This window comes from Anser anser (genome assembly GCF_964211835.1).
Source record: "Anser anser genome assembly, chromosome: 3".
Taxonomy (NCBI): Eukaryota; Metazoa; Chordata; class Aves; order Anseriformes; family Anatidae; genus Anser; species Anser anser.
Genome location: NC_139722.1, coordinates 122,613,200 through 122,630,350, shown reverse-complemented (window position 1 = coordinate 122,630,350; position 17,151 = coordinate 122,613,200). Strand labels below are relative to the sequence as shown.

Sequence of the window (17,151 nt, the reverse complement as noted above, 5' to 3'; positions counted from 1 at the left end):
GAGTTTGGTTTCAATAAAAGAAGTGTGATAACGAGTTAACAACACTGATGTTGAACTTCTCTTCAGACCTACCCGGGGTTCCTCAGCTGTCCCAGCTGCTCTTCCTGCACCCTGGGTCATCCCTTGTCTTGGACAACAACTCATGACCACACCTTGGCCACCAATTTCAAAGAGTCGGCAAGATGCACTTAACCTTCTGCCTGCAGGATGAACGTGCAGTAGCAGTGTGGGAAAGTTTTAGGCACACGATGCCAGCCTGCTCTATTCCCTTAGGCTACTTCCTTGCATTACATATTAAGAGCTTTCCCTAGAGCTGGTCAAAGAGTAAAATAATAACCTGATTTGCAACTAGAAGTGCTGAATCTGGATCACTACGATTCAGAGAGTCATAATATTAGTTATTAATGAGTATTCAGCCTACTGCTGGGTATCTGTGAAAATGCTCCCAAATCCTCAGAGTTTAAAGAATTTTAGCCTCAATGATATTCACCCAGAGATTTACATGTTGTCATTCTTCCATCTAGAAATATTTGTCATCCAGAGGTCAGAAAAAATCCCAGCTGCTTTTTGGTTTTCTGAGCAATGAGAAATGAACAAACACAGTCAAAATAAATAGTTTGAGTAAGCTGAAAAGCAATTGTTCTCCTTCTGCACTGACTGTGCACCCATAAGTATTAAATTTACAGGTGTCAGAATTGGTTTGCAAAAAATTTCTTATTAAGAAAAGGATTATATTTCCAACTCCCAGCAAAAGCACAGCTAAACTCAGCCATAATTTCAACGAGTCTTGTTCCGTAGTGCAGCAACTGGTGAAGGTGTTTCTCTGGCATAGGAAGTTTTTGACTACATTATAGGCACATTTCACTTTGACTGAAGCTCACTTCCTTCTCCCACTGAAAACAGGCAAGAAAGGAAGGAGAAGAGAGAATATTGCTTGAATTGTCCCATTTGCAAGAAGTTGTTTTGGTCTTTTTATCCCTCTGCTGACTGTAATTCCTTGTCAACTAGACCATGCAGGTTCACATGATAAAAGGCTGGCTTCATTTCGGGACACTACTCACCGTTCAAAAAGAAGATGAAGTGCAACCAAAAAGAATTGTTCCTTCCTTTTCAACAACTAAATTGATCTCCTTCATCTACATCCCTTACCGAGAATCTGACTTCTTCTGGCTAGCTAGCAAATTTAAAGTCAAACACCTGTTTACCAGACACAGAGCTATGTGTCTGCCATTGCCGATCCATCTGTGGAACATAAACATAACTTTCACCAGCTGCTTCTTTTAGCATGGGCTGGTAATGGAAGCCATTATAGAGCATATCAACAACACACTTTCCTAATAATCATGGGCCAGAGCATCACAGGGGGTAAACTGGCAGAGCCTCACTGAAGGCGAATAGTGCTGCACTGATTTACACCATCGGAGGACCTCACCCCAGTTTGTTTTACTTCACACTCTTCTCCTTTTATCTACCTCATTTTCCTGGTTTCCAGTTTGTTTCTGTTCTTCTATTATATTATACTAATGAGGCAAAATGTTGTGGAATAATTCCTGGGCCAGGCCCAAGCAGGAATGGATAATTACCTTGGGTACTATACAGCCTCAATATTAATGACTCTGAGAAAACCTCAGAAGATTCAGAGGTGTGATAATGCAAAGAATCCAGCTGGATTTGGGCCAAATGCCCCATTCGTATAAACACGCTCACCTTTATTGACTTCAGGAGAATTATGCAGGCTTTTGTTTGTTGCGAATGCGCTTTAGATGATTCACAAGATCATGCCCAACCACATCCACGCTCTTTATATTGAAGTTGAGCTTGAAATATTGCAGTGTGAATAGCAGATTCCTTTTTGTCTTGCATAAAGGGTGTTACAACTACAGTGTGTTACAACTATAATTAAATTGCTGATAAATCCCCTTATCTCTCATGCTGTTCCAGGAGGCAGTAATGAGGATCTGCTCCTGATGAGCATCAACATACCTCTTTCCCTGTGTCACATCAGTTAGGCAGGTCAAGTTCTTGATGGTGACCAAAGACAACATCCTCTGTCCAGGCAGTTCATTTTCCTCTTGGTGTAAAGCACAGATATGCTGTGGGACTTTTTGACCTTTAATTTTCAAGTCAGAACACAACCTAGGACTCAAAAAAGAAATTTCGTTCATGCTTGAGGCTCTCAAGTGGGATATACATGTACATCTTGAGAGACTTCAAATTCAGGGAAGCCCATCCTACTGAATTCAGCCTGGAAATGGTAGTAGTCTCTGAGAGTTACCCATCAGAATTTGCTTCCCTCTTGGTAATTTTGTGACATATGCTGAATGCTGAACACTACTTTCCAGGACTTCTGCAATTGCTAAAAGCAATGCTCACCTCTAATATATTCCGACTTAAAGTGTACAACCTTGTTTAAAATGCACTGCTAAAGCATATATTTTCATGTATCGTTATGTCTAAATGCATGATAACCAGGTTGAAAATCAAATTATCTGTGTTAAGGTGAATATTACAATGTGACTACTGCCTGCTGTGCCTCGAATGAATCTTGTAAACACAATCAAATCTCTCTCTTTCTCTCCCTCTCACAGACAGAGAGAGACACATGCACGCCCTTGCACAAGAAAAGAGATTCTTCACCTTCTGCCATCGTATTGTCACAGCAGCTCATGTTTATTGTGAATGACATCTTCAGCTACAACTCAGCATGAGCTCTGGTATGCTGGAGCTGAACATCCTACCAGGAAAATCAGCAGTGACATTAAAGTTGTTTCATGAATAATGAAAAAATAAATATCACATTAACTGTAGGTACACAAAATGCTTTGTTTAACTAAAAGGGTTTGCAGAGAAATTCCAGGTCTCTGAGGGTAGATACTATTTTATTAACTGTGGGTAGAGAACTTATTTAGATGGAGCTGTTTTCATTATATTGGTAATTTTCTCAATTACACAAATGAGGGAACACGTGATCAGTACTATTAGTAGGATACAGATTTCTCTTTTACAAAACTCTAACCTACCAGAAAATCACAAAACAACAAATCCTCCATACTTGCAGCCAATGAGTCTTTCAGCAACTTACATGCTGTATAAGGAGGTTTAAATATGTCTCCCAAGTCCAAATTTGTATTACAACAGTTTTAATCATTTATGGGGGCAAAAAGGCTTCAGAGACAGTAACGCAATTATATAAGTGTATAATGCGAAAGAGAATTCAATTGTCTCAATGCCATACAAGGCAAGCTTATTACAAGATCCCAGCAAAAGATGCTTAAAACATGACTGCACTGGATCCAGAGTTTTGCTGGCAGCATCAGTGTGTGTTCCTGCCAATCGTCAGAAGTTCATAATCACAAATTTCAGGGAGAAGAAACAAGCTTCATTTGAATTATGGGGTTATGGTGACCAGAGATTTATATAAAAGTTATTTGTAGTGGAAATGCTATATTTTGCCCTATTAAGGACAGATCAAACACACTTTTTACATAGCATTAATATGTCAGGCAAAAGTGAAATCTTTCAGTGATTTCAGGCTTTGTGCTAGACTGAAACTCGTGATCTTAAAATGCAAGGATTTCTACAGAAACACAAACATACTTGCTTCAAAAACTGGAGAACAGTCTTGATAACTGCCCCTTAAAGCAAATAAAAAGAGCTGTTATTCCCCATTCTTCGCAACGTTTTATCCATATTCATAGCAAAAACACTGAGAAATGTTCCAAAGTGCCTAGAAGCATGAAAACTATACTAAACACATCATTGATATCCTACTAACTATTGCTTATGAACTTATCAGCATGGAAATACTTATTCTCAGTAGAACTTCCTGAATGGCAATCCTAAATAATCAGCTTCATAAATTGTGCAGCTAGTAAATAGAGGCTAAATATTAGCGATTCAAAAGACCCACCTTCTCTCTCAAGGAAAGTGAAGAGATTTGTTTTCCAGTTTTCACTGAGACAAGCACAAAAATGGCGTCTTTGCCATAAACCAAAGGCCTTCCACTTTTTATACAGAGTAGTGTACTTTATGACTTCTTTCTTGTGAGTTCAAGTCGCCTGCATTTCCTATTCATGCAGAAATGCTCATTTCCTGTCTAAAAACACATGCATTTTTTCTTATTTGATTACCATTCTAAACAGCAATAACAAAAAGACCAGTAAACAGAAATATCACACCTTTTTTTTTTGTACCAATATGCAAAGACTCTATTCACTCTCTGCCTTTAAACAAGACAGAAAATTAAGAACTGTTTTGTTGTTGTTGTTGTTTTTTAATCTTGTTTTATTTTTGTCATGTGCCAATGCTTAAAACAAAAAATAACAAGGACATAAATCTAAAACGTGCATCTCTTCAGGCTCCTGCTACTGTCAGGTGAGCTTAGACAGGTGGTTCAGAGTTCCTCCTTCCTATCAGCAAGGCAAATCATGAACTGAGGGAGGGTCAACAAGTACATCTGACATATAAAAAGCGGTGCCTCAGTTATCTCTTGATATGCAGTCAAAAGAGTTAAAAGTAAGCAAAGGTGAGAGCAAGTAAAACCCGTGTATTACTTGGGAATGTGTCTGTCAATAGCAATGCAAGCTGTGTTTCTATCTATTATACGAGAAAGGCAAAAGTATTCTACTAGGTCACTTAGTTACTTCAACCAGATGGAATCCAAAATGTTCAGAAAATTAAAAATCCATTTATTCCTCCAAAGTTGCATTCCATCTGTTTTCAGACATTTATGGAATCTTTTTGCATGCAGAATATGGCAACCACTGGTGCCTTGGAAATATTTCTTCCCCATGCAGCTCACAGAAAGCCAGGCTGGCTGTAGACGGCACTGGAGTAAGCCCTTTATTCAGGTGCTTTTACTTCCCTTCCAAACATAGGAAACTTTGCTTTTGTCTTAAATAGAGGAATCATAAAACCCCATTTATTATTGTCTGCAAAGATGCAACAAGAACTTTTAATGTTAAAAATAAATAAAATTAAATTAAATTAAATTTAAAAAATCAGGCTATTCTCTACTCTTTCCACCTTGAAATTTTTAACTTTTCTGCCAGTCTGTTTCTCATTTTCAGCTTGTGGAGACAATAAGAATGATTCAGATGCTATGAAGGAATGCAGCCTGGCATGTAGTGATCTCCACCCTGAAGATAAAAGTGACAAAATTACCCCAGAAGTTATGAGCTCTAGTCTTCATCAATCATTTTTCGAGAAATATTTTATTCCATTCAACTACACATTGTGCCTAAATCTAACTAGGGTATGATCCCCTTCCTCCTATCACTGTTCTCAGCATCTTCAGCTTCACCAGATGGAAGGATATCATCTGGCATGCAGGCCAGACTGAATTTTCTCTATATGACACAAACGTCCACATGTCCTCTGTTTCCTGAAGACTTTCCTTTGCAGTCACTGGCTCGTACAATAGCTCTGCATCACTGAACTTTATCCTGCTTGGTGCTGAGAATATTTTATCCCCTGGTGAAGCTGACCTATAAGGTAAGTACAGGCTATATCTACACTGTCAGCTAAGTTATAATCCCATTTCTTTTCTGATTTTCCATACCTTATATTAAATCACTCCCAGCTTCTCTGTTGGAAGGAACCAACTACATCCCTCCAAGCTGAAAGACAGTCAGCAGATAACTCTGTACCAGAACTGCTGCTTATAAGACAAAACTGCACCAGGTCTGGTGGTCTTACAGAGTCCTCCAGTCCTACATCAGCAGTCTTTTGCACCATAAACTCCCTTCATGCCCCTACGCCAAGTCCCAGATTGCTACAGAGTGTGTGAATCGGGGGAGATACACATTTACCATCACCCACATCTGCATTTTGTTCACCTCCCCAAATCTAACTGGCAGGTGTTTGTCAGATGGAAAGACAAAGCACTCAAATATCTCAGGCCAGCACATCAAAAAGCAGAGAATTGGCTTTTAAGCATAAGACTGCATTTTAAAAAGTAAGACAGAAAAAGAAAATCACAAATGGTGGGTGATTTCTTTGTGTCTTTGGGTTTTGTTCTGCATGTCCGATCATGTCTTCACATTTTTTTTCCTGTAACCTCAAGGGCAGTGGGAAAAATAAAGGAAGTTAATACTCACATTTAGTCTCATGCTGCCCCAAAGTGACACTTTAAAACACACACGTACACACACATACAAATCCAGTAAGAATATTGCCAGACTCTTACTGAAATCTGTACAGGTAATATCAAGTCCTGCTGTATTTTTCATCACTGCAGATGTGAAATCCACCAGGTCTGATGTTGGGGTTGAGGAACACATGCTGACAGATCATGTTTGACCAACAGCAGAACCAGAGACTAGATCTCCTCCTTCTCTGGACAAATGTTTTCCTTCAGTCATTGGGAAAGCTAAGACTGAGGAAGCTTGCTACCCACAATGGACAAAACACAAGAGGCAAAACAGCAACACCAGAAAAAAACCCTAACTGGTACAAGATGGGCTGCCGAGGAGCACACTGAGAATGCATCCGTCCACGTGAGACAGACACACATCTCCCTGGCTGTGATCTGTCCACACAAATAAAATACCTATCTCTCAAGAGCTAACACTAATTAAAGGTTTCCTTTGATTACACAGAGGGACTTGGACCCACACCTCCGTATCAGCTGAAGTGCCTGCGCTGCTTCTCTTTGGTTTCACCCATCCCCTGCTAAGTTTAGAAGAAAAGGCAACAGCTGTGGCTACTGACAGAACAAGGTTGGCAGCTGCAAAACTGAGATGCCACATTTCAGTATATAATTTCCTTTCCACAGTGTCTCTCCCTAACTTTCCTCTTTAAGAGGCACTTAAAATCCATGTGTCTGACTCAATTATTGTTATTGTAGCTACGGAACAGAATGTGATGCTGATGAGGGCCTACCTGTCTAGTTAGCTTCCCTTTCTGGATGCTTTCTTTCTTTGATTCATCATTGCTTGTGACACGTGTATTGTCTAAACTATGTTCAAGTACACGTCTCTAATACATTCAATGGAAGAAGGTGAAAATCAGAAAACGGCGTATCAGTTGCATGCATAAATTTATGCATTAAGTTTAAACAGCCTTCTTCTGAGACATATCTTATGTAGAAACCATGATTTTGTTGTAAATTAACAATAACACATGTGGTAAAATTAAGAATAAAATTTCTTCTGCTTCCTTTGATTAAGAGAGCACCGACATTGCATAAATGCTCTGTCTTAATGAACTTATCTAGAGATTCTGCGTTCCTTCAGCATTCGGTACATTATCAAATCATATCCCAAGTACTACGAATTCATGCCCCAGAGGGCATGAACCCAAATTTAAAGTCATCATCATCCTGTATATTTTCTGCTCAGTGGAAGGTTTTATGATACAGGCTGAATGTCTTTTCAGGACAATCCTAAAAATAAGCTAATGCAGTAGGGACTGAATTTATTGGACATGTACACTCACCTCCAGTTGATGCTCTCCCTAGGTCAGTTCTCATGTGATTGGCAAGGGATCGTGACAGCTTGTATCTTCCTATGAGAAACCTGTGTAGACACTGGTAATTAGAACTGCCACTCAGTCCTTCCTGACAACAGCTACTGCAGTGGCACGGGGCCTCTGAACTAGCTCCTACCTCAGGAAAATCCTGTTTCCCAGTTTCTCCTCTGTAGGCACACACCTAATTGCATGTAAACATTCAGTAATTTATTACACAACACAAAAACATCAGTACCTTCAAGCTGAGAATATAGCAGTTGATAAACACCTAAGAACTGCAATTGTAAAGTGTCACCTGCAATGCAGCTCTCTCCCAACAGCCTTGCCTTACTGCTGGCTGAACTAAGTATACCTCCTCGGTAATGGAAAATTTTAGAAGGGTTTCTGTCTCTTTCTAAGGAGCCTAGTTCTTGTCAAAGTTAAGAGTGGTGAGGCTCATAAGCCAGGTCAGTTTTTTTTTTTTTCCAGAAAACAAACAAACAAACAAAAACCCACAAACTCCGCTGTGGTTTGAAAATATCAGTGCATTTTTCCTACAGCTTTCTACCCCAATCAGCACAAAAACAGAAATGCCCAACTGCCTATATTTTTACTGAAATTTGATTTACTCACAAGCTGTTAATGACTATAACTGAGAAAAGGAAAGAAAAGTAATGCAATGGTTAAAGGAACATGAAGTATTCCCGGTCCACTGCTACACTTGCAAGATACAAAGGATAAGGCAAGATATCTGGAAATATTTGCAAATGAAAAACATGCTAAAGTATTTTCTTATACTGTGATATCTTTGTTCAAAGTCCATAAAAGCTGGGTATCTACCGAATGAAATTTGGATTCTATTCTCAGTTTTGCCGCAATTTTAAGGTATCAATTTAGATACAGCTTCCTCGTCTGTGAAATGGGGCTAACAATAGGGCTCCAGTTTCCATGCACGGTGCTCAGTTAAATAGCGTCATGTTAAATAGTGCTTATTTTCCCACAGTAGGGAAAAAAAGAGGCAGAGTGAGGCGGTCAGGAATTTTTGAGATCCAAGGTTGAAATGGCAGTGAAATCTAATCTCCAGACCGTGGAAATCACTGGAAATTGACTTCAAAACATTGTTGATTTCAGTGGGTTTTGGATCAAGGCGTAGGAGAACAAACTTACCGCATGAAGACAAGTTTGTTTTGCAGAGCAATGCTTGACTTCTTGACAGAAGCAGCCCCAGTGCTGAGCCGAACTGTACCTTCGGGGTGAACCTATGCCAAAGGGTTGTATACAGTTGTTGGGAGTGTCAGGAGCATAGCGGGGAAAGGAGTTCCCCCTCTTGTGAGTTCCCCTCACAGCTTGTTCAGGACAACACAGGGAATTTTCTGGCCTACCCCCTCGTAAAGCAGAAAACATTTGGCACCAGACCAGGTGTGCTGAGCTCCACGGAGCGAGGAAGCCAGGTTGCGTGGCAAAGGACAGGCACAGAGAGCTGCTTCTGCTTCCTGCCCCATTGGTATCAAGCCTGCCAGCTATGGGAATTTCTGACACACAGTGCAGAACCACTTCTAGAGCACTTACAGTGTGCCGGAGCTGGAAGGCTTTGCAGCCACTGCAATGCTGCCTTCATTTGCCCCTTAACAGTCCAGCCCAAGAAGAGCACAGAACAGTGTATTAAGCATCTTGATAAAGTTTTCGGCAAGCACTCTTCAGAAACCAACCCAGAAACGGCAGCACTATATTTTTAGACAGATAATTACGTGGGTACTCCCATGGATGTGCTTCAGCATGAATCCAGGAGTGTAATCATGCAATGGGTCAGAAATTATGGAGTGAATAGTACCATATCCTTTTTGGACTTCTATTATAGCATGGTGGCAATGTAATTGTGCTGTATTTGGGTAATGTTTCAGAACAGCGTACATAGGAGGAAGCGTGGAGCTTTGTCCATCTTCACGGTGACTCCTCATTGAAGTGTCCACCCACCACAAACACAACACACCCTTCACTTGTTACTGTTAAACTATCTGTTCCCTGCATTCAAAACTCCCATTAAATTCAGCACTGAGCCCACAGGTTTCTACTCCATCAACTATACCATTTTCAGAGGGTACAATACCTAACGTGTCAGCAGCACCAAGTTCATTTGGGATATAGCCCATAGCTCCCTTCTCAGGCATGGTGGGCGAGAAAAATGTTAACATGTATATAGCAAAATATTCATTGTTAATCTCATATAAAAGGCGTTTAAAAAATGCTACAGATAGCTCAAAACGTATCACTGCAATTCCAGGCAACACAGCTGAAAGATTATATCTAAAGGAAATCACAGCATCTTAAGCACTGAAGCAGAGTTATGGTAGCCAAATATTTGAACTCTGCCCTTTCAGATAGCACATATCACTGAGCTTAACAGCTCATGGTGTTCGTAGTATTCTCATTTAGAAACAAATGAGCTTTTTCTTAGTCCTTTCCCCTACAACCCTTCACTACTATGTAATAATCTCTACGCGAGTTTCCCATGTACTACTACAACAGGTACCTTGTGAGAAAAATATTCCAAATTAAAGATGGTTCAACAGATGATTTTTTTTATTATTATTATTATTTTAATGTAACTGTTTATCTATCAGCTGAGGTTGACTTGCGGAAACTTCTCTTTTAGATAAATTTGTAAAGAACTGTTCCTTTTCAAAATGAGTCTTGTCTGCCAATCCTTCTCTGCCCCAGCTCCAGACTTTCCTATTTCCCGGTGATTTGGTTAAGGAACTGGAGTAAGGGTGGACCCAACAGGTACTTGTAGTCCAAACCTAAATACATTTGAGTCCATTTCAGTTCAGGTTTGATTCTAGAAATCATAATGAGAAGTACCCCATTTCCATTGGTGTGGTCACAAATAGCAGCATGTCTTCTAGCTGGAGAAGGCTGAAAATGTTCTGAAGGTTTATAATGTCAGAGAGGGCAGTACTGCCAGTACCTTGGAAATGCCCTTGGTTAATATAATATAGAAAACAGCTAGAAAATGATTCTGGTCAAGCCTGACTAAAAATATGCTTGCAAGACCATTAATGGAACTTTTTTCCTGTAACTGAAGGGCAATTTGGCAAGCCATCCTTTGCCAGATAGTGCCATTAATTGCAATTGGTTCTTAACAGAAATCCAAAATGATTTTCTCTTATAGAAAAGCCACACATCCTGAAGGTACACTGCTGGCAAGCCCTTGAGTGTTTATATTGCAATTTAAATAATCCTCAAATTTACTACATTCAGCTAGATGCTCAGGAGAGGTCCTCTTTTCCATCAGTTTCCAAGAATACACCAATATAGCGCCTCTTAGTTTTCACAACAACTGATCGGCTTTGTGTGGCTAGGACTAAATTACAGTAGCAGGATTTTAACAACTGCGGAAAAGACTGTAAAACTTTCTGCCCCTTATTAACTACTGTGTAACTATTAGGTTTATGGGCAATGTTAACATTGCAGCATAGGAACAAAAACATTGTAAATGGTCTCCAAAACGTTGGAAAGCAATTTTCCCCAGGAGAGGCAGGGGGCCCTTCCAATCCCTGTAAGGTATGGAAAGGGTCATGTGGCACACATGTAAAACTAGATTAAACTCTCTGTTGCTAAGTAATTAAACCTAATTGTAAACCTGGGCAAGTGCTAATTTTAAAACTGAGCTCCCTGCTCAGAGCTCCAAAATCTCTACTGAAAGTTCATGGAAAATGAAAACTGCCTCTTTAAAAGAAATCAGCTTGCAGCTCCCCAGAACGGAGCCCCTGGGCAAGTGGTTCAAAATATGATTTTTATAAACAAATCTGACATAGCAAACTTAATGCAAAACCCTATGCATATAACATCACTTATGTGTGCAACTCGTTTAAATTATTGTTGTAGAGAGAAAGAAATAAAACTGGCATATTAACCTTTGGCACAACAGTGCTCACACACTAGCGATGTTCAGCAGCAGATGATATTACTGTGACTCCCACTAGTATTGTCATGGTGAAAGGTCTGTCAGAATTCTTGTTCTAAACATTGACAGTCAGAGTTTATTAATTCAGCCATGAGCATCCGTTCCAGACCTACCTTGGCATGTGCAGTCTTGAGAGCACAATCTTTTTTAGTAAAACTTCCCTTTCCCCATCACCACTGTATTTAAAGTCACTGAATGAAAAAATAAAACAAACCAAAAACTCATGAAATACAGCATTTCCCCATCACCGCTGTATTTAAAGTCATGGAATGCAAAAATAAAACAGAACCTAATGAAATATAGCATTCCACAGCTTACTGCTATAATCTCATTGGATGTCTTGCTTCCCAATTGTTCTTTTTAAAGAATGGCCTGCCTATTCTTCCTTCAGAGAGTGAACCCTTCCCAATAGTTCAAAAGGACAAGCTAAATGCATAAGTAAAATATGCTTAGATAGGTTCAGATGTATTCTTAAAAGCGATTGCATTACAGACCTTTCGCAAGATAGACTTAAAAAACAACCTACAAATGTAATTTAACACATTCTTGGATATTTTGTTCTGGTGAATGCTCCACATTATTGAATATATTCCTGTATAACTGGCCAGAATATCACATAAAATGAGCTTTCCTTGTTAAAATGCCTAGAGAGGTTGCGGATGCCCCATCCTTGGAGGTGTTCAAGACCAGGCTGGATGAGGCCGTGGGCAATATGACCTACTGGGAGGTGTCCCTGCCTACGACAGGGGGGTTGAAACTAGATGGTCTTTAAGGTCCCTTCCAACCTGAGCCATTCTAAGATTCTATGAAACGATGACATACTGTCTGTGAAATTTTGGTCAGAAGTTTCAGACAACACAACAGCTTGGGGTGTCCATTGATATGGTTTCTTCATGCGTCTTGTAAGTGAAAAATGGTTCATTACATAAGAAGGATGTAAGGCTTACCTGTTGCTTGATTTCACCTGGAGAACAGTTAGCGTTCAGAGCAATGGTAAATGGAGACAAAACCTAGCCCTGTTCCAAGTGAGAACATCTCTTGGCTCTTTATTTCAAAGACTGACTCATAAAATGGAAAGCATTAAGCCAAAAGTTTCAGGGCTAAACAGGTCTACGAAGTTGACATTAAGTGAATCTATCTTAAGAGATGATAATCACAACAGCAAGGCAAGTTCTACAGTCCAATTGCATTTCCCTTGCCTGTGCAATGAAATTGGAACAAGTGCAAACCTACTGCTGTGCCGGAGGGTACAATGTTTGAAATTATCATCTGGCTAATTGGAAAAACTGTTAGATTTGAAAAAAAGTTGGCTTTACCAAAATAACACAGGGCTAGAGCAAGGCAGGTTTATATTATATATATTTAAATGACACCTAGATAAATTGATTCGAGCAATCCTCACTTTCTCTGCTTTGTGCAAGAATCCTGACAGCCACTTCTATTTCTTCTCCTTTCTGCCTGCAACCCCATGGGCCAAGCCATGATATGGGCAGTGCTAAGAAAAGCAAAATGTGATGCATTCTCAGCATTGCTGGATTAAGAACATGACACCTTTTCTATCATTACTTCCTCTGATGAAACTGGAGCAAATCAGGACTTCAGGAGCAGATATGCAAGCTGTACTAGCACAGGGCCAAAGATCAATGTATGTGAAACAGAAGGGGAAAAAAAAGACATTTTCAGAACTAACAATAAACTGCGAAGAAACTTAATCCTCAAAGGTCAGATGCACATCTGAAAGGCCCAAGCCATGCCTTTGTATCAGAATGTTACAACATTAGACCTAATGACTTAATAGTTTTGCCCTTGACTTATGTCAACAGGATCCTATCTTATTACATGGTAAATTAGTTGCTTCCAGCCTACTCCAGACTCCTAGGTGATAGGAAGATAGAGGCACTTGCAGCAATATCAGAAATGCAACCTAGCACCTAAACAGTGTTGCTTAGTAGTATTTAGTAGCATTTTAATTTTTGTGCATGTGTTGGTGTAGAGGAAGCCTGGACGTGGAGTGAGGAAGCTTCCACATTTGGCACTCGGGAGACAAAATTACCAGGAACGCATCTCCTCACATACTGTGGTTCAGTGCCATCAAAGGTCACCGTCTGCTGCAGATACCAAGGGATAATGAGTTCAGGTCAGGCATAATGACGGTAGGCTCTAGGTAACAGAAAAGGCTTTCTTATGCTCCTTCCCTTGTCTCAGGAAAGTTTGCATCTTTTACAAACTTGCGCCGCTTCCACCCAGAAAGAGCTTCCAAGCCTGGCACAGCAGAAAGCCACCAGCTGACCAAGGTGCTGTAGGCTGCATTAGCATCTAGCTATTCAGAGCCTCTTCCTGCATAAAACAAGGATAACCAGCACTTTCTGAAAGAGTTACTGTGACCAAGCAAGTGTCTCTTCTATTTAAATCAAGAAAATCCCTATCTTCTGATGTATCCAGAAGGCTTTGTTTCACATCTGTCCTAAAAATACGTCTTCTGTCAGCTAGACAAAGGGTTAGTTTTCACAATAAATACACAAGAAGGGAGAGACATGCTTGTATGGTTATGTAAGTCTTCTTTAAGGAGTTTTGCAGGCAAGTAAGATGCAGCTCCAGACACTAGACTTTTAAATCATTTAAAGCTGACATAAGCTGATCCTATGCAGAGTTTATAATCATGTTTTTACTTTTCAGCTCTGACAATTACAAATTGTTTGTATTAGCTCCACAAGTATTCCTATTCAGCAGTATTGTCAAAGTCCATTCATCCCAGTCTCACAACAGCACACTGACTCTCGGCTTTGCCAGCCTCCGTCCATTACCTTCGTCCAACTGTTACCAGCCACGAGGGGAGCGGCAGGAGAGATCTACAGCCTGCAAAAACCCCCTCATCTGCCATCTGTGGTAGCTGCAATTTCCCATGTTTCAATGTGGTTTTCAGACCATCTCAGCTCGACAGGAAGAAGCCTGGCATCCTCTAAGCATGTTGCACTTGTAACCTTTGAAGATGTTCAAAAGAAAAGGAAGAAAAATAAATGAAAGGTCTTAGCCATTTTGCATGAAGTTGCATGAAAAGTCTTGGGGCCTAACTTGACTGGAACTGTTTTAAGTACTTCTCCACTACAGCAGCGGTGCGTCATATGAAAGGCTTTGTTTGGCATCTATCCACAGTTATAAATAAAAAACATATTTATCTTTGGTCATGCATATAATTTAAAAGTCGGACAGAAGAAACCTTTTTTCTCCTTTTAAATCTGTAGCAAGCCCAAGATAAATTCTTATAAATTATTTCTTTTAAAAGGAGGAAAAGAAAAAAAAAAACAATAACAAAATAGCTTGGCTATTTGGAAATCTGGAAAACAGATTATTTCCTTGGATGGAACAAAGTGTGTGTATGTGTCATCATGACTTTAAACAGTTCCACAGTTTCCCATGGAAATACTTAATTGAAGCTAATAAGATGTGGAGTTATCAGTGGTTTGCCATGATAGATTTCATATGGTCTTTCCAAGATATTTTATCTCCTTTCAAGCTTACTGACCTAAGATTGTCTTGACTGGTGATCTGAGCAGGAACCACCACAGATACTAAATTTAGCTGAAACTCTACTCAGAAACACACAGGGGACAGGAGTTTGGGCAAACCCCTTATAACTCCAACCCCTATATAACTCGAGCACTTAAGCTTCCAGTTTGTAGCACGTGTGACTACCTCCCACAGAAACCCTCACATCAAAGACTTATCTGCCTCTTAACACTTGTGGCATGGGTCAGAAGTCCTTTCTTTTAGCACCATATAATTAGGAAAGAAACTACTGTCACCAGACTATAGATCCTAGTGCAAATCTTCCCTCAACCTCCATGCTCCATACGGTGATCCCAACAGCTCACCTGCCTGACACTTCAGAGGACCAGGCCCACCTTCTTCCACTGAGTACTTCAGCTGATCACAATGAGTGCATGCTAAGACCGCTTCTGACTAGTTGTAACAAAAAAAGCATGCCCTTCTTACAGCCCAGTTTAGAAAAGGAAACCCCTGCTGAATTTGAGATGGCTACGTAGTGCCCATGGACAGTCGGACACTCTAGGCCATGAATATGTACCTACACGGCCTTCTGAATAACCAGGAAAGCTTGGCGTGTATGCAGAAACAGGTTATTTGGCATCTGCGAAGTGCAGGTGCTTTATAAGCATCTGTACATACCCATCTCAGATAATAGCTCGAAATAAAATTGGCTTGAGCCAACATATCTGTGTCACTATACATGATTAAACTATTCTGAAGTTTATGGAGGAGGAAAGATTTTTCCTAGACTGATAGCAGCACAGTTTACAACAGACTTTGGGTTGAGGCAATCTGCAAAACTTTGGCACTCATTTTGTACCTACATTTTAGGTAATTAATTAAACTGTCTTCCTAAAATTGGCCAAAATTAAGCAGCTTATCATTATTTTCCTTCAGCAAGTGAAAACTGTAGACCTTTTTTTGGCATTACCATCTTTTGCCTTCAGCATTTTTTTTCCTGAAAACTTATTGCCTGCTCCTGCAAATGCATCCACTGCAGATTTTTTTTTTTTAATTTTATTGTTAATATTCCTTTCAAATATACCATCCCTGCTGATAATGTCAAGTACATGCCTGTGGGCTGTAGGGTCAAGTTCAGTGTAGCACCTTTCAGTCAGTCAGCAGTAAGCACAGTGCACTCATTAACCTGGGAACAACCTTAGTATTTAACTTACATGGACCAATACTATATTCAATATTGAAGAAACCACACGCAAATATCATTATATATGAAATGCAAGTAGCAAAATAAATGCCGTGGGACGATACTGCATTTGGAAATACCTGAAGTCAACACAGAGTGAATCATAAAATGAAACAACTACTTTGCAGCTGCTTATGGACAGGGACAATGTGAGGAACTGACACTCGGGATTAACACAAGCTCCTTTAGACAGTGAACAAAGTGAATAGGGGCATTATGTCCATTCTCTAGCCAGCAACAAGTGAAAGTCACCTCCTGAAGGCAACTTCTATCATAGGCATCCACACTCAGATACACTTCTGACTACTTATCAGGAGCGAGGGCAACTGGGCTCCTGGTTCAGGTGTCTTGTACAGTTCGCAAGAAAGGAATCCAGGCTGAACTTTCTGGCATATTTCTGTTATCAGACTGTTTCCCCATCAGACAGTCAGTAACTCTATGTGTGTTCCTTAAAATGCAGAAGGGCACAAGATTTACAAGGTTAGCTATGTCTGCTGCTGTAAGCAGCACGCACACTCAGATGCTGTGGGATTCTTTACCAGTTCAAGTTTTCATACATCCCGGCATATGGATGAAGTGAGCAGAGAAGAAGCAAGCCTGATTGTAATTACATTAAGCACTTTGGCAATAAGGAAAAGTTTGTACTTGTACACAGATGGCTTTATGTTACAATGCTATAAATGTGCCAAGTTTCTTGGCTTCACCACATGACGCAGGGAAGGAGCCAGATCCAAAGTCTGTGAAACCTAATGAAAAATTCTCACTGATTTCATTCGATTTGGATCACATTTGTGATAAGTCCACTGGATACACCTGGCCAGAGAGAATAGCCTTTTGTAGTATTTTTAGCCCAATGGGCCTTTTTTAGCCCAAGGCTTTATGTTTTGTGTATTCTGCTTTCCTTTAAAGGAAAAGCAATAAAGTCCACTTTGGGTTGATTAAAACAAATTTGACTGCCTACCGTAGCTCTCATCTAAGCTGTAAACTT

General features: G+C 40.0%; 1 protein-coding gene across 1 annotated transcript in view; it reads right to left on the bottom strand.

Moving 5' to 3' along the window:
* Positions 1 to 338: 338 nt before the first annotated feature.
* The window catches only part of LOC310896204 (uncharacterized protein), a 417,164-nt gene continuing 400,351 nt past the window's right edge, over positions 339 to 17,151 (bottom strand). Inside the window, exons 12-17 of the mRNA XM_083828233.1 lie at positions 14,218 to 14,394; positions 7,438 to 7,517; positions 3,911 to 4,096; positions 3,598 to 3,635; positions 2,638 to 2,734; positions 339 to 2,136 (exon numbers count right to left, since the gene is read on the bottom strand). The gene's annotated coding sequence lies outside the window, so the exon portion shown is untranslated. The remainder of the gene's footprint in view (positions 2,137 to 2,637; positions 2,735 to 3,597; positions 3,636 to 3,910; positions 4,097 to 7,437; positions 7,518 to 14,217; positions 14,395 to 17,151) is intronic.